The following is an 18,749-nucleotide window of genomic DNA, read 5'->3' as shown; positions in this document are numbered from 1 at the left end:
GGCTATTGTAAATAATGCTGCTACGAACATGGGTATACAAATACTTGTTCAAGTGTCTGCTTTCACTTATTTGGGTATATACCCGGAAGTGGAATTGCTAGATGATATGGCAATTCCATGTTTAATTTTTTGAGGAACTGCCATGCTGTTTTCCACTGGCTATACCATTTTCCATTCCCACCAAAAAAGCACAAGGGTTTCAATTTCTCTACATCCTTGTCAACATTTATTATTTACTGGTTTTTTTTTTGTTTGCTTGTTTGTTTTAATAGCTATCGTAATAGGTGAAGTGGTAGCTCACTGTGGTACTGATTTGCATTCCATAATGACTAGTGAAGTTGAGCATCTTTTCATGTACTTATTGGCCATTTGTGTATCTTCTTTGAAGAAATATCTATTCAAGTCCTTCACCCATTTTTGAATCGGGCTGTGTTTTTTGTTGCTGAGTAGCAGAAGTTGTTCACATATTCTGGAAATCAATTCCTAACACTAATTTTTTAAAGCTGGATTAGCTATACTAATATCAGACAAAGTAGATTTCAGAGCAAAGAACATTTCCTGGGGCTAAAAGAGTCATTTCATGGTAAATGATACAGTTTGGATATCTGCCCCCTCCAAATCCGTTAAAATTTGATTCCCAATGTTGGAGGTAGGGCCTAGTGGTGAGACATGTTTAGGTCACAGGACAGATCCCTCATGAATGGCTTGGTGCCCTCCCCGCAGTAATGAGTTCTTGCTCTCTTAGTTCACATGAGAGCTGGTTGCTTAAAAGGGCCTGGCATCTCTCTTGCTCCCTCTGTGGCTGTGTGACACACCTGTTCCCCTTTCACCTTCTGCCACGAGTAAAAGCTTCCTGAGTCCTCACCAGAAGCAGATGCTGATGCAATGTTTCTTGTACAGCGTGTAGAACCGTGAGCCAAATGAATCTCTTTTCTTTATAAATCGTCTGCTTCAGGTATTTCTTTATAGCAACGCAAAACAGCCTAATACAATACAACAAAGAAGGTCAATTCATACATGGAATATAATACTCATAAAGGTTTGTGCAATTGACAACGGAGCTTCGAAACATGTGAAACACAAACCGATAAAACTACCAGGGGAAATGGAGAAATCCACAACTATAATCAGAAGTGTCAATGTCCCTCTCTCAATAACTGAAAGAACAGAAGACCAAAAATCAGTAAGGACACAGAAGACTTGAACATTACAAACCAACCTGCCTGAACTGAAAGTTACAGAACACTTGATCCGGCAGTAGCAGAATAGGCAACTTCCTCAAGGGCTCACAGAACATTTACCAAGATAGACCATACTCTGGGCCATAAAACAAGTCTCAGCAAATGTAACAGGGAAATATGTTCTCTATTTAAAAGAAAATAAATTAGAAATCAGTGTTTGGTACCAGACAGGAGAATAAAGTAATCCTATAATGCTGACTTTACCTGTGACTAGTTGTAATCCTGCTTGAGGTGGGACCAGATAAATCAGTAGCGGGACTGAAAATACTTACAGGTCTTCAAAGGTAGGCCTACCTGCCTGAGCTATCTGTTTGGCTCCAGCCCATCCTAAGCCCCAGGGGTCCTACTTGTCAGCCTCGGCTAAATCAAGGCAAACCTGTTTGCTATTTGCTTAGTCTTTCACGTAAACCAGTAAAAGAAGATAAAGAGGTGAGATATGAATTGGAAGGAGCACCTACTAAGTAAACACGCCTTTAAACCTAGCAAAACCTCAGACAGGGCTGCCATTAGACACCTCTCTCTCTTTCGGTAAGCTCCTGGGAACAGACCAAAACCTTGTGGAAACGCCACCTTTCAAGGACACTTCTAACAGAATTTCCACACAACAGAGATCCAGCTGGATTAAAAGAGCTAAATCCATTAAGCCAGGTCTTCAGTGATCTGATTTTGTCAGCCTGGAAAGCCCCTACTATTACTGGCCAACAGTGTCCAGAAATGATTCGTACCGCTAGCTAACCCAAAGGCCTCTTAAGGGCAAATTAACAAATTTCAAAGCAATAAACAAAAAGAAAACAAGAATCCTCAGGAATAATCTCACTTCCAAGCTACCAGTGGCCTAGCAAATCTACAAAGTTCTTAACAGGCGGTGTTTCCCAAACTTGCCTTACAGTAAGAATCACCCAGTGCGTTCGTTAAAAATAGATTTCTGGGCCCTCCTCCAGACAATAGCACGGGAATCTCTAGAGGTGGAGCTCTGTATTTTTAACAAGCATCAGAAATTATTCTTAAGGTCCAGCACCTTTGGTAAACTAAAGGGTCTGAGAGGCAGTATCACACAGTTAAAAGCACCTTGACTTCGAAATGAGACTGATGGCTTAGAAATCCCACTTGCGGCTGGACACAGTGGTTCACGCCTGTAATGCCAGCACTTTGGGAGGCAGAAGCGGGTGGATCACCTGAGGTCAGGAGTTCGAGATCAGCCTGGCCAACATGGTGAAACCCTGTCTGAACTAAAAAATACAAAAATTAGCCGGGCGTTGTGGCGGGCACCTATAATTCCAGCTACTGGGGAGGCTGAGGCAGGAGAATCGCTTGAATCCAGGGGGCGGAGGCTGCAGTGAGCGGAGATCACACCACTTCACTCCAGCCTGGGCAACAGTTCAAGACTCCGTCTCAAAAAAAAAAAAAAAAATCCAAACTTGGTCACTTACTGGCTGTGTGACGCTAGCCAGGTTATCTAACACCTCTGCAACTCACTTCATCTGTAAAATGGGATCATCGCCTATTTGGACATGTTCACAAAATTCGGTATGTTCAGAAAGCCCTAGAACAGCGCCCAGCATATGAAGCCAAGCAACAAATCACAGCTATTGCTACCTGCAAAACAACGGCAGAAACTGCTCAGAAAGTCTACAATGAAAATGTGCTACTTAATGGAAATTACAAAGGCATGGAATCACATTTCCAAGATAATCTAGGAAAAAGGTTTTTCTGAGCACTACCACCGCAAAGAACAAAGACTCACTTTAGCGTCCAGTATGTTCACCGCAACAGTCCCCAATCCCACCCAGAACTACAGAGTTCAGGTCTCTGCAGGGCTGCAGCTTTGGACAACAAAGTAAGAGTCTTTCCTTCCCCAGTTCCTCGGTCACCACCACCTCCAGCTCTAAGGCCAAGAGTCACAGAAATGACAGTCTGGTGGCAGCATCTTGATGCATTAGTAGGAAATGGGACTCCAGGAGCCAATAAAAAGGGTGGAAAAGGCCTTAGGTAGCAACAGGAGAACTGAGAGAAGGGAAATGAGTCTGGGAAGTTTCTGGAGCTGAAGACTGACATTCCCAGGATAAGTGAGCCCAGACAAGGTGTAGCTAGGAAAGCACTGCCTCAGCTCAGCGACTAAAACCCCAGGTTGTAGAGTCAACTCTGCCAGTAACTCGCAAAACAGCTCCAGGTAACTCCTTCTCCCATCGGTAAAGTGGGAAATCTCCTCATCTGCTGAGGAGGAAATGGAGAGGAACCAGGCATATAATGGGTATGTATGCATCACTGCCCTTTGCGCCCAGAGGGTCCTGCGGTAAGAAATGGTCAATGATGCCGGGAGGTCCAAGTCTGAGTCCTGAACAAAGCCAAAGCTGAAAGTCTCCTCTCTCAAAGTCCTGGAGAAAGGGCACAAGCCAGTAAGTCAAAGACAAAGTCCCTCCAACTCTCACCCTGCCACTGGTCTCCCGCGTGCCCTCTGGCAAGTCAGACCCTACTCTTAGGCCTCAGCTTCCCCATCTATACAATGGGCTAATTGGCTCTAATGTCATCAGAATTGTGACCGCAAGATGCTCACATACGGGGCGAGGGCCTGCGGAGATGGAGAAAGGAGGGTGGCGGTGAGGGGTGAAGCGGAACTGGAGGTGCGACCCGCAGGGGAGCCGGGGCGGCGCCTCGCGCTCTCCCCGCGTCCCTCCCACCGCTAGGGGCAGGGGCGCCGGCCCCCGGCGCGAGTCACGCGCCCCTCGTGCCCAATCATCGGCCTCTGCCAGGATGAGGCGGGCAGGCGGGGGCGCTCCGGGAGCCACCGCCGGCGCCGCCCCCACCGTCGTCCTCTGCCCCGCCCGCCTGCGGCAGAGCTGGGACCCTCCCCAGTCCCGGCTCACCTGCCAGGGCCGCCGCCGCCGCCGCCACCGCGGGTTAAACCGCAGCCGCACCCACACTTCCGGGGTCCGCCAGGCCCGCCCCCTGCCGGATGTGACCCCCCTTTCAACGTCCGGCGCCCCAGTGGCGCGCGTGCTCGCCGCGCTACCCCGTTGGGCGCCCCGCCTCGCGCGCCTCTGGGTTACCACGATATCGTGCCACACACACACGCTCGCAGTCACCCGTGCCACAACCACGGGAGCGCCCCCGAGACCCCTCCCGTGCACGCCGCACGCCCCCCGGAAGAGGCCCCGCCCACTGGGCGGAGACCAGGCCGCTCTGGGCGAGTGCGCCGGCGCGGACGTCCACTGTCTTCCGAGTGGCCCCGAAGACTCGCTCAGTACACAGCTCGACCTTGGGAGGCTGCTCGGAGGGACCCCAAAGGAGCGGGAAGCAGATGGAAGCCCAGAACCTAGGAGGAGCCCCAGATGGGCTGAGCTCAGACTGAGCAGCCCCAAGGCCACCACACACTCATTTCCATTTACTAGTTAATCTCTTTCCCCCACCCATTTATTCTACAGAATTACCGATATTCCCTATCTCCTCCCTTCCCCCTTGGAAACAGGAGATTGCAGCATAATTAGGAAGCCGCCTCTGCTCTAACCCTTTAAAAAAGGACCCTGAAGTGACCTGATGTTAACTAATCAGGTGTTTTTTTGTTTTATTGTTTTGTTGTTTCTATTCTGTTTCCTTTCCCATCTACGAAACCCACTGCTCTGCTATTTCCCAGCGGGATTTGAGACCAAATAAGTCTATTTACAATGGTAACTGATGTCAATGTCTTAAGTTTCCAACCTCTCAAAATCAAGAGATTGACCAAAAGGGGAGAAGTGTTAAGCTTAACCTAAAGCTCTCTCCTGGCATATTTTAAGTTTGTCCTAAAGGTTTCTCCGTACATAGTGAACTGGAACCTACTCATACCAATCACAGAGTTTCAGCCAATCACAGGCAGCCAACTGTTCAAACCTTGTTCCAATAAGGCAAATGTCAATCTGTCATTATTAGGGAACCAAACTGGATCCCTTTGCCCTCAGAAAGCCAAACACCGAAGTACCAGGTTTTTGTAGACGGGAAGATTTGTTGCAAGTCAACTGGCGAGGAGACATGCTCAAATCTGTCTCCCCAAGCCAGGGGCTGTGGCAGGTGTTATAGGCAGAGGGTAATGAGCCGTGATCTGATTGAGTCTTGCAGTGAGCAATGATCTGACTAGATCTTGCCGTGGGATGATGCCATGCCTCAATCTGATTAGATCATGGATTATACCATGTATCTACTTCTTAATTCCGTTCCCGTTCTTTGGTCTGAGCATTTAGGTTGCGCCTGTGGTTGCATGCTTGGTTCTTCTGGGCACGCTCAGGTTACATAACTTGCAACCTGGGGTCCTGGCAACTGAAAAAACAACTCACCACTTTATTACACAAAGTTGAACCAGGTGGGGCTGGTTCTGTGCTTACATAACGGGTCCAACTCTTTCTGTACTTCGCTTCTGTATTCTGGACATCTCTTTCCTTTTTCTTTTCTTATTTTTAAATTTTAATGATTGTTATTTTTTAATAGAAATGGAGATTCACTATGTTGCCCAGGCTGGTCTGGAACTCTTGGGCTCAAGCAATCCTCCAGCCTCGGCCTCCCGAAGTATTGGGATTACAGATATGAGCCGCCACGCCCAACCTACTTTCTGTTTTCTATCCATAAATGTTATCTGACCACATGGCAGCCTCAGAGTTACTCTGAACCTATTCTGGTTCTGGGGGCTGACTGATTCACAAATCATTATTTGCTCAATTAAACTCTGTCAAACTAAATTTGTCAAAACTCCTTCTTGTAACAGAAGGGGTCCATAAAGAAGGCAGTCTCAGCTGCTGCTGACCCTTCCGAGACACTAGTGACTCCTTTGGGGGTGCCATGTTGGTTTTGCAAACATGTCACGTGGTACATAATGTCAGAGTGACTCCCATTGACAGCACCTGCCTGAAAGCTAGGTTGAAATTGTTTCTGAGGGGTAGGGAGGGCCAGGCCAGGTGACCTTAATTTTTTGTCATAAGCCTTTTTGTACTATGTGATTTTTTTTTTTTTTTTTTTTAAGACAGAGTTTTGCTCTGGTTTCCCAGGCTGGAGTGCAATGGTGCAATCTCTGCTCACTGCAACCTCTGCCTCCCAGGTTCAAGTGATTCTCCTGCCTCAGCCTCCCGAGTAGCTGGGATTACAGGCGCCTGCCACCACACCCAGCTAGTCTTTGTATTTTTAGTAGAGACAGGGTTTCACCATGTTGGCCAGGCTGATGAATTCCTGACCTCCGGTGATCCACCTGCCTCGGCCTCCCAAAGTGCCGGGATTACAGGCATGAGCCACTGCGCCCAGCTGCTATGTGATTTTTAACTCTGCATGTGTTTCATTTCTGAAGGAAAGTAATTAGGAAACGCTATTGATGGATTAGCTTGAGTTTATATCCAGCAATCTCTTCACTGATTGGTACCATGTTGGAAGGCAGAACATGGACATGATGGCTGGAACAAGTGTAGTCATCCTGAACCATGAGGCGACCATAGGAATAGAGGTCACACTAGTGGCACAACAAAATAGAAGAAACCTGAGCCCTGATTCCGTAATGGACCATGACACCGCAGGATGGCTGCCTCTACGTTCTGTGTGAGACAGAAATAAACCACCTTGTGTCACTGTTGTTTTGGGTTTTCTGTCACTCGTGCCCTTTAAGTCTTAGACTCTACTTCTAGAAAGCCCCTATACCGTAAGACTGGGTAAGTGCCCCCTTATGTGTTATTCAAACACCCCACCCTTCTTAGGATTTTCTACACTTTTCTGTAGTTGACCTTTCACTCCCCCTAGATAGTAACTTCTCTAAGGACAGGCAGAGACTCTATTTTACACATCTTTTTATGCAGATGCTGGAAACTGCTAACGCTAAAAAAAAGAAGAAGAGGAAGAAGAAGAGGAAGAAGAGGAAGAGGAGGAAGAGGAAGAGGAGAAGAAGAAGAAGAAGAAGAAGAAGAAGAACAACAACAACAACAACAACAACTTGTGAATGAGACAGACACAATGATTCTACCAAGGATGTTGAGGGGAAACGACACACTGCTGCCTATGCTCTCTCTGCGTGTCCTGAGTCACTGCCACATTATCTTATGGGGGCAGAGGGTGCTGGCCCTCCTGAATAACCAAAGATAGAGAATTAGGACAAAGGAGGGAGGAAGAGAAAACTGCAGGAAATTCAGGTCATGGGAGGGACGTGGCATTGGGAAAAAGGGTACTCTTTTTATCTGGTTCCTGCTATTTTCCACTTTGGACCTTTTGCAGCTTCCCTTGGCTCTAGCCCCATCCTCTCCAGTCCTGATCTCCTATCAGATACACCTATGTTCCCACATTCTGTACCTCAGTTACACCCAATTTCATTCATATCTGGAGCGGCCCTGATAAATGAAAAATTAAAAAAAGTTATAAACACAAACAACCACAGTTAGAGAAGGCGGTGCCTTACTCTGTTTCTCACATTCACTTAATTCCTTTGTTCATTCCACATGCATTCACTGAATACCCACACTGCTAAGACCTGCGGATACACAGATGAACAGATACCCTCTCCAGCCTCAAGGAAGTCACGTTTTTGGTTGAGATTGGAGAGAAAACAAGGTATCTCTAGCCCAAGATGCCTCAGTCCTTCAAATGACCCTGATCAGGAACGAAAAAATATGACAGTACATTGCAATATATATTTCATTGCCTCTCTACCCCCTTCTAAAAAGGGGAGTTTGGTTTTGCTTGTTTGCTTGCCTGTTTGCTCAGCTGCTCAGCCCTGGACCTTGTCATACTGGTTGAATGGACGGACAAGTGACATAAACAAGTAAGGAAGACAAGACAAGGAAGTTAAGAGTTCGAGGTAACGAGACATTTGAGAAGCTGAGGTATTGCGAGAGATTTGGGAACTGGGTTGGAAGAGCAGTTTTGTTGTTGTTTTGGGGTTTGTTTGTTTGTTTTTTGAGACGAGTCTCGCTGTCGCCCGGGCTGGAGTACAGTGGCACGATCTCGGCTCACTGCAACCTCCGCCTGCTGGGTTGAAGCGATTCTCCTGCCTCAGCCTCCCAAGTGCTGGGACTGCAGGCACCTGCCACCATACCTGGCTAATTTTTTGTATTTTTAGTAGACAGGGTGTCACCGTGTTAGCCAGGATGGTCTCGATCTCCTGACCTCGTGATCCACCCGCTAGGATTACAGGTGTGAGCCACTGTGCCCGGCTGGAAGAGCAGTTTTTAAAGGAAGTTTTGATTTGTGGCATGTAGAATCTCTAATTTGGTCTTCAGAAGATCACCAGTGAAGAGTTACTTTATCTTTTTATTTCTAGAGTTGGGAGTCAGATCTGTCTGGCTGGTTTCTCTCTTCTACTTCCTCCTTGTGGCTCCCGTGCTGTGCTGAGCCGTTCAGCCTGCACAACTCAGACAATGGATTATGCCTCTGAGGTAGGGCCTGGCAGCTGCCTACAAAATTATCCGTTCTCTGTTTTTCCTTAAAAACAGTACATTTCATTCAGGATTGCAATGTGCCCAGTCAGCTAAAAGACTGCATTTCCCAACTGCCTTTGCTGTTAGTTGTGACTAGGTGACTCTGATATAAGCAGGAGTGTTGAGGGGGATTTCCTGGAAGGCTGCTTTAAAGGAGCTGATTCAGCTGGGACGTGAGTCTTTTTGCCTTCCCCTGCCTTCTTCTAACTACTCACTAGATGTCAGATGTGCTGGCTGGAACTCCTGCAGCCATATTGGACTATGAGGTGACTTTGGAAATGGAAACGATTCAAACTCTGAACAGCCTATCTCCAGATTTATTTAAGGGGGAAAAAATAAGTTTTATCTTTTTAAAGTTGTGGTTATTTCAGGTTTTCTATAATATACACCTAAACTTAAACCTGATACTACTACACAGTTACAGTGTGTCTTAGTCTGCTCAGGCTGCCATAAAAATAAATAAATAAATAAATAAACAAACAAACAAATAAATAAATAAAACACAGACTATTACAGGCTCACGCCTGTAATCCCAACACTTTGGGAGGCCAGGGCGAGTGGATTACCTGAGGTCAGGAGTTTGAGGCCAGCCTGGCTGACATGGTGAAACCCGCATCTCAACTAAAAATACAAAAAAGTACCTGGGCATGGTGGCGGGCACCTGTAATCCCAGCTACTCCAGAGGCTGAGGCACGAGAATTGCTTGAACTCGGGAGGCGGAGGTTGCAGTGAGCTGAGATCGAGCCACTGTACTGCAACCTCAGCAACAGAGCAAGACTCCGTCTAAAAAAAAAAAAAAAAAAAATGCACATATACATAATCTTGCATAAATGCAAATTGTGATTATAAACATGGTTAAGCATAGTTTGGGGATGTTTTATTTTCTTTTTCTTCTTTGGTTGTTTGGTTGGCTCTCCTGCTGATTGACAGCCTAGTACACGTCCTCCTGTATAATCTTATCCAATCTGTGTATGTTGGCCAAAAGAGGCTCAGGGCGGGAGTGGAGAGAACCAAAGGTGAGTGAGGCATGAGCACATTGGTGAAGGGTGTGGCCATTGTTGCTCTTCATAACCACAGCAGCAGTTCCTCTCCCTCTTCCAAACCACCATCCCCCTCCCGCCCTCATCCCTCCCGCCACCCAACCCCGCTTGCCATGGCGGTGGAATATACTTTGACCAATGGAATGTGAGCAGAGGTGGTGATGTGTGTCACTTCCAGGCGGAAGTCTTTAGGAACCAGAGTCCCATTTCTCACCCATCCCCTTCCCCTGCATCAGGACAGAGCGTCCTTCAGCCTGAGTCCCTGCGTGGCTGCGAGGAGCAGAGCTCTCTGCCAACCCAGGTCGGCTGTGAGTGAGAAATCAGTCTTAGTTGTGTTGATCCTCTGAGATCTGGAGGATGGAAACCGGCTTATCTTCATTGAAGCAGGAGGGTATAACAGGAACTGCTCATCATCTACTTCCTCCAGTAATCCAACTCCAACTATCACCCTAGTCTGTGGCCACCCAGCTAAAGACTACATTTCCCAGTCTCTCTTTCACCTAGCAGTGCCCCTGTTAACTTCATTATGGCCAGTGACATATGAGCAGAAGTAATCTTTGCAACTTCTGGACTATGCCTTTCCTATAAGGAAAGGGGCGTATCCCACTTCCCTTTCTCTATTTCCCACTGGCTGGAATGCAGATGTAATGACTTGAGCTGAAGCAGCCATAATGGACCAAGAGACGAACACCACATGTTGAGGAAGGCAAGGCAACAAGAAGGAATTTGGGTTTCAACCACTGGAGAGCCACCTGGACTATTATATGAAAGATAAATAAAATTTTGTTTTGTTTTGTTTTGTTTTGAGACACAGTCTTGCTCAGTCACCAGGCTGTAGTGCAGTGGCTCAGTCTCGGCTCACTGCAGCCTCCACCTCCCAGGTTCAAGTGATTCTCCTGCCTCAGCCTCCCGAGTAGCTGGGACTACAGGCGCCCGCCACCTCGCCCAGCTAGTTTTTTTTTTTTTTTTTTTATTTTTTTTCAGTAGAGATGGGGTTTCACCGTGTTAGCCAGGATGGTCTCGATCTCCTGACCTCGTGATCCGCCTGTCTTGGCCTCCCAAAATGCTGCAATTACAGGCTTGAGCCACCGCGCCTGGCCTGATTTTTGTTTTTAGAGATGAAATTTTGCTATGTTGCCCATGCTGGTCTCAAACTCCTGGCATCAGGTGAGCCTCCTGCCTCAGCCTCCCCAGTAGCTAGGATTACAGGCGTGCCCCACTGCACCCAGTAGGAAAAGATATTTCTGGTGAGCTGTGGAGAAGCCAGCAACTGGAGGAAGAATGCATTCACCCCAGTGGCACCCATGGCATTTAAATCCCTGCCCCCCAACACAAATTTTTTTAAGAGCAAGATTCAGGGAGTGGTGTGATTATTATAAAGCTTTCGGCCAAGACCAGCAGGCTCCATCCCATTAGGTTGAGCCCCTAGGAACTCTGAACTTTGGCCGCCACTGCAGCTCCCTACACCTGGATCCGTATTGGTCTCTGGACAAGGACCTGCCCAGGAACGTTGCGAAGGTTCTCAAGTTTTTGGAAATGACATGGTATCAGCAGATAAGGCCACAGGGAGTCAAAGAAATCCCCCCAACCCCTGAGATCAGCTGGACATCAGAATGAAAGGGCAGCCTCTCTTCTGGGCAGCATCCCAGAACAGCCCTCGGACCAGCCAGAGGTCAAACAGCCTCTGCTCGATCCTCGTGCAGGCCTGGAGGCTCCCAAAGCAGCACATTCATTCCTTCCTCCCACTCCATAGAATCCTGTGAGATTTCCAGACTACCACGGTGTCAGAAAAACGAGGGGGAGGCAGGGCTCAGTGGCTTATGCCATAATCCCAGCACTTTGGGAGGCTAAGGTGGGTGGATCACTTGAGGTCAGGAGTTCAAGGCCAGCCTGGCCAACATGGCGAAACCCTGTCTCTACTAAAAATACCAAAGTTAGCCAGGCATGCCAGCGAGCACTTGGAGTCCCAGCTACTCAGGGGGCTAAGGCAGGGGAATTGCTTGAACCCGAGAGGCGGAGGTTGCAGTGAGCCAAGATTGTGCCACTGCTCTCCAGCCTAGGCAACAGAGCGAGACTCCATCTCAAAAAAAAGAAAAAAAAGAAAAGAAAGAAAAGGAAAACTAGGGGGAATGGGGACTGAGTTTAGACACCATGGTGATCACCCTCTTAGCCACAGCTTCCTCTGCCACAGGGTGATATGGCAATGCCTTCTGTCACTGGGCAGGTCACAGAGTGCCACTCCAAGGGCCCAAGCCAGGGCAAGGACCATTCCTAGGGTATCCTGCCAGCTCCTCCCAAAGACACATGCTCAGAAATGAGACTCTGGCATCTACCTACCTAGGATCATAAGTTCTGCCCCTTTCTGTGGCCCAGAATTGGTAGCATAACCAGCCTCAGCTGTGTAAGGAAGTCATCACCCCTCTTTCCCCCAGAGAAGGCCTCCTCCTTCTTTCATTTTTGGGGGGATTTTTGGTTTTCTTTTCTTAGATATGGAGTCACACTCTGTCTTCCAGGCTGGAGTGCAATGGTGCGATCACAGCTCACTGCAGCCTCCAATTCCTGGACCCAAGTAATCCTCCCACCTCAGCCTCCCAAGTAGCTGGGACTACAGGTGTGTGCCACCACAACCAGCTTTTTCCTCTTCCTTTCTAACATGGCACTTACCTCTCTATTTACCTCCCCATTCTCATTTAACTTCATCTTCTAAACACTGGCTTGGGTGGGAGTTTTCTTCAGTACAGCCCTAGAATACCACGAAGCCATTAACTGTCACCTCCCACTCTCAAAGAACAGTCCTAGCCTGCAGTATTAAATATTCATTCATTCTTTCCTTCAGCCACGAGAACAGGAAGGAAATTAACATTTCAAAACATTACACGCCTCTTCACCCCAGCAAGGTGCTTGTACATAGTTCAAACAACAAGCTTAAGTTGATAACAGAAGTTGTTATCAAATAAAAGTTAAATCTGCCTCCCTATAATTCCCAGGTTTTGTCCCTATGCTACTCTGAACATTTGCCATCAAATAAGTCTAGTCCCTTGTTTTTGCGAAAAGCTTTTAGATATTTGTGGTTGGTCCCCAAGCTCCACTGAAGTCTTGATTTTCCAGTCTAAGCAACCCCTCAAAATGTCTGTCTGGTCTCTGTCTTCCCCACCTCCTCCCTCCATCCCTTTCTCTCCAGTCTCTCTCTTTCCAGTGAAAGGGAGGGTTGGAGGCAGGAGGGCCTGACTTCCACTCACTGTCCAGTGCTTCCCCAGCCCATTTCTCCGGCTTCCCTCTCTGTTTGATGTTTCGTATTTCCTTCTTCTTCCCTTGGCTCTGGCACCCTTCTCATGTTTAAACCTCACTTTCCTCTCTTCTGCTGCCTTCTTTGCAGGCTCATACCTCATCCACCCACCCAAAGCTCCTCATTGCCTACAGGAAACATTCCAAGTGCCTGACCATGGCACTCAAAGCCTACCGTGATGTGGTCCTTGCTCTCCTTCCCCATGTTAAGCCGTATATCATTAGCACTGTTCTTCAGATTTTCCTAGTCCTCATTCTAAAACCGTGTTGAATTATACTTCCATAGTCCCTTGAAATTCAGCGTTGCTTGGGGCGATGAAATGCAAATAGTAGTGACCCATTTCACTCCTGCAGGCACTCCTGGCATGGCGGGTGCATGAATTGGCATGTGCCTCTTGCCCTGCTGTAGCCACCAGTGACACCATAGATGGTGAAGTCTCCATCGGTCTGCACCCCTGAGTGAAGACGTCTCAAACCAGAGCCCTAGGTGACCTGTAATGGACAAATAGGGAAAGCAAAAGAGAAACCTTGTTATTGTGAAATTGGGTGTTGCTTGTTACTGCAGCATATACTGCCCATGCTGACTAATACCATGCATCAGTTGGGCCCATGACCCTTGCCATCTAACCTTACCAGGTGACTTATAATCCCTTAGGTCTATTATCATGCCAGTGCTGCCCTCTTTGGTGTTCCCTCCTCCCCATGCCCACTTGGCTAAGTTCTCTCATCCACTGAGACTCGGCTCAGTTGCCACCTCCACTAGGGAGCCTTCCTAAATTTCCACCTAAGGCAGCATTGGGCATCCTCTTTGCAGGATGCCTGGGGCATGCCTCCATTGCAGTGCTGCCACATTGCCTTTCTAAATGTTTTGTTTCCTGGACTTCAGGGCCACTGCTAGCCCACTTAGAGCCTTTGTTAGATTCAGAAAAAGCTGGCCTCCTCCAGGTGGCTGCAGCTGCCCAGGTGCATGGCTCAGCAGTGAATCATGACTTGACTTCAGGCCTCCTTCCCCCATGGCCTGACACCTGTGTTCTGGGCACAATTTGTACACTGTCCTCCATGGCCCTGTCTGCAAGGCTATTCACAAATAGTGAGCAATTTATGAACTTGGCTTCGAGCACCCTCAAGTGTTCACTGAAAGAATCAATATTTCCTAATAGATGAGACCTGTCCTCAGTTATTCCCTCCTCCTCCCACCCATCCTCTCCTCCTTTTGTTCTGCCTCATTTCCTGATCTCCCAAGCCCAGTACTAATGAGCCGCAGAGTGGCCAAGAGCCTAGAATTTGTAGTCAGACAGACCTAGTTCAAATCTTGACTCTACCACTTACTTGCCATAAATCCTTGAGGAATTTACTTAGCTCCACTAAGCCTCAGTTTCCTCATCTGTAAATTGGAGACACTATCAGCCTCACAGGGCACCCACGAAGAACACGTGGGAAAAGGCATTCAACAGGTGTCTCCAGGGCTCCTCCGAGTCAGGCTTCACTGCTGGGAGACCAGAGTGACCACGGAAGGCTTCACTGAGGAAGGAACATTGAGATGGCGGCTGAATATTGAGGAAGAGCCAGCCAAAGAGCTGGGAGAAGAACCTTCTAGACAGGGGGAAGAGCAATAGCAAAGGCCCACTTTTCCATCTCCAGTCTTCCGTCCACGCCCGAACACACCATCGTCAACCAGGCCATTGAGGCCACAAGTTACACACCATGACCTCATCACGCACTTGATTTGTTGACTCGGAGCAAGTTACCAGCAATGAATTATCAACCCCTTTCCCAGAACAGCAAGCCCTGGGGCTACGTGCAAACCGAGGCGGGAAAATAAGAGGTGTCAATAGAACTGAGTTTGCTCTGGGCCCAGGGCCACGTAGATAAGCTGGTTATCATCAGCAGCTCCAGCTCCAAGAGGCACAGTGGGTGCCACTGCCACCACCAGGAACTCTGGGGTTTGCTTGTCCTCCTGGGTGGAACCCCCAGCACACCCATAGGGCCAGGAGGAAAGTAAACGCTCCTGTCTAATCTCCCCCAGTGGGATCACAGGGGCCCCCTGAAGGTGGCTGCTCCTTTGGCAGGGTCTGGTTCTTGCATTCCTTCTTAGAAGATGGCCATGGGGCACCAGCACCTGACCAGGAGGACTGGTGGCTAGAATTCAACCTGAGATAAGTTGAGACCCAAGTAATTCCCCGGGCTTTCTCGGTGGGTTTTCCTTGATCCATTCTTTGTCTCCATACAGCAAAGCCCCCAGAAAGCATGAGTTGTTCATCCCTCATCAGGGCCTTCAAAGTTCCGAGGTCTTTCCTGAGCATCAGAGAGGCAACAGGTCCTCGAATGCACCCTTGTCTGACCCTCCCAACTCAGGGGATTCTTATCCCCTAAAGATGAAATAGAACGTTGGGTTTCAGCTGTCAAAGTCTGACCAGAACATGTTCCTTGCTCTAATACAGGCCAATGCCACACCAACTTACGAGGGTCGGTGTGGTATGAACAAGGAAGGGAAGCTGCGGGACTGCCAAGCTGGACACAAGTCAAGCACTAACCGGCACCACTGCCTCCTGCTTCCTGGTGCCACTCCAGCCGGGGCTGCCCACACTGTGTCTGGCAGCTTCCAATACTGCTTTCCTGCTGCCATGAGACAGCAGGTCTGGCAACAGAAGTGGAGCCGGACTTAAGGAGAAAGAGGAAAGAACTTCAGCTCTGGCACCTGCAGACCCCTGAAAGTGGCCTACGGAAGCTGGCAGCAGGGACTGCAATTGGGCATTCTCTCACCTTTCCCTTCTCGGAGCTCCCCAAGCCTATGGCCAGTGGGAAGAGGATTACCTGAGAGCCAGAAGCCCTGGGTCCCAGCACTTCACTAACCTACCTTGCATCCATTTGGCAAATTATACACCCCAGCTCTCAGTTTCCCCATCTCCAGGATAACAGACTGGACTTGTCCAAGAATAGCAATCATTCCCGATCCAGTGCCGACGCTGGTTGCTAGAACACGTGGCTGAAGGGATCACATGTTGCTCAGGATTCTGGGGCCACATCCAGTGGTCGGGGGTGCTGTGGTTCGCGGGCAACATCTGTCTTGGACTCAGAATGGAACATGGTAGACCAGGTGCCACGTCACTGACATGCAGGAGCTAAAGGACCTTTGCACCCCTGCCCGATGGAACATTCTAACACTTGGATTCTGTGGGATGAGATCTGACAGCCACAGGCAGAAGTTACCAACTGGGAAGCTTGTGGATTCTTCAACGGAAACTGAGTCAGGCTGATGAATTACCTTTACTAAAGGAATGAATAACAAAAAAAAAGAAAAAGTTCTAAGTCCAAGACATGCCAAGAAAGGTTAGATAGATTAGATAATATTTTAAAAGCAGAGATGTTTTGGGTGACCTGCTATTTTGCTGTCCAGCTTGAGATGATGCCAATGGCCACAGAGTAATAAAAGGGCCACTGAATGTGGCCTCTTTCCCATGGCTCACCGGCAGCAAGCATCTCTACCACCTCCATGTCTGGAGCAGGAGTTCCAGCAGGAAGGACACAGCCTCCAGCACCATTTGACCAGAAGATCCAAATGGGACTGGACTGCTGGTAGGTACTACAGAAATCCTAGCTCTCTCCTCCTCACAGCTGGCTGTTCTCTGTTTAAACTTGACTCACTGCATACGTCCCACTGCCAGAGGAGACCCTTTTCCAACATCTTGTTCTGCTCTGCAGACCCTCTGTTCACGCCCCGGGCTTCTCTCCATCCCAGTCTGTCTTGCATCTTGTGCAAGCTGCCCTCCTCTCTGTTATTTAGTTACAAATCCCTCCTCCCTTCCCTTCAACACACCCCCACTGCTTCAGTCTTTGGCTCCCTCCCTACCCAGGGCCCTGCCCCTTCCCTGCAGATGATACTAAAGCAGACAAAGCTGGGAGGGAGACCCCCATTTTGTTGTTTCTAAAGCTGTTCTCATCCTTTCCACTTTCAGGCCCCGATACAGCTCCTCAAAGTCTCAAGCTGATGGTCAGACAACCTCAAGAGGTAGTGGTGGGAGACAGCAGGACAAGGGCCGGAGCCGTGGGCAGGGGACGCTCAGGAGCAACTTGGCCAGTGAGGGGCCCACCCAAGTCGGCCTTGCTTGGAACCCTCGGGGTACCACTAAAGACAGAACCTTCAAAATGGAAATGTTTTCAACTTATTACAAAAAAGGGCCAAACATAAAAGTAAAAATGAATAGTGTCATGGACCTCATACTCCATCATTCAGCATCAAGAATTACACACCGTTCTGCAAATCTTTGTTTTATATACACCCACCCCCTTTTTTTTTCCTTTTGTCTCACTTCGTCGCCCAGGCTGGAGTGGACTGGTGCGATCCCGGCTCACTGCGGCCTCTGCCTCCCAGGTTCAAGCAATTCTCATGCCTCAGCCTCCTGAGTAGCTGGGATTACAGGCATGCACCAACATACCCAGATTATTTTTGTATTTTTAGTAGAGACAGAGTTTCGCCATGTTGGCCAGGCTGGTCTCAAACTCCTGGCCTCAAGCAATCCACCTGCCTCAGCCTCCCAAAGTGCTGGGAGTATAGGCATGAGCTACGGCACCTGGCAACACTCTTTTTTTTTAAATTTTATTCTTTATATATTTATATTTGCTATAATATTTTAAGGCATACAGCTTACCATTTCACTGTAAATATTTTGTTGTACATTTCTAGGGGACAAGGGTCATATATATAATATATATATACACACAGCTGTAATTAATATATATATTCAAATATATATATATATATGTATAAAGGCAATGCTCTTTTATTCCAAACAAAATTACCAACTTTATTTTTTTAATTACCAACTTTAATATCACCTAATATCCAGTCCATGTTCAAATGTCTTTGATTCTCTCAAAAATGCCTTTTAACAGTTGATATATTCAGATCCAGGATCAAGATCTCGAGATCATCTGCATGTGTTGCCTTTGGTGGCTGTTTCTTAAGACTTTTAATAGGCCAGGTGCAGTGGCTCACACCTGCAATCCAAGCATTTTGGGAGGCCGAGGCAGGTGGAATACCTGAGGTCAGGAGTTCAAGACCAGCCTGGCCAACATGGTGAAACCCATCTCTACTGAAAATACAAAAATTAACCAGGCCTGGTGACAGGTGCCTGTAATCCCAGCTACTCAGGAGGCTGAGGCAGGAGAATCGCTTCAACCCAGAAGGCAGAGATTGCAGTGACCCAAGATTGCACCATTGCACTCCAGCCTGGGCAACAAGAGCGAAACTCCATCTCAAAAAGTAATAATAATAAATACTTTTAATAGATAGCAGTCCCCCTTTATATGCCATTAATTTATTTATAAAGTAAGTGTATGGGGCCTGTTAGAATGGCCAAAATCCAGAACACTGACAAGACCAAATGCTGGTGAGGATATGGAGCAACAGAAACTCTCATTCGTTGCTGGTGGGAATGCAAAATGGCACAGCCACTTTAAAAGATAGCTTGGCAGTTTGTTACAAAATTAAACATACTCTTGCCATATAACCCATCAGTCACACTGTTTGGATTTACCCAAAGGAGCTGAAAATTTATATCCACATGAAAACCTGCATATGACTATTTATAGCCGCTTTATAATTGTCAAAGCTTGGAAGAAACTAAGATGCCCTTCAGTAAGTGAATAAGTAGATAAACTGTAGTCCATCCAGACAATGGATTATTATTAAGCACTAAAAAGAAATGAGCTATTGGCCGGGCACGGTGGCTCACACCTGTAATCCCAGCACTTTGGGAGGCTGAGTC

At 47.8% G+C, this 18,749-nt stretch overlaps 1 protein-coding gene across 1 annotated transcript in view; it reads right to left on the bottom strand.

Moving 5' to 3' along the window:
* VPS37C (VPS37C subunit of ESCRT-I) overlaps nt 1-4,393 on the bottom strand; it is a 31,066-nt gene extending 26,673 nt beyond the window's left edge. The window contains 1 exon segment of the mRNA XM_050756963.1: nt 4,106-4,393. The gene's annotated coding sequence lies outside the window, so the exon portion shown is untranslated.
* Nucleotides 4,394-18,749: the final 14,356 nt, after the last annotated feature.

Source organism: Macaca thibetana, chromosome 14 (genome assembly GCF_024542745.1).
Source record: "Macaca thibetana thibetana isolate TM-01 chromosome 14, ASM2454274v1, whole genome shotgun sequence".
In the NCBI taxonomy this organism is placed as follows: Eukaryota; Metazoa; Chordata; class Mammalia; order Primates; family Cercopithecidae; genus Macaca; species Macaca thibetana.
This window is presented reverse-complemented; position numbering and strand designations above follow the sequence as displayed.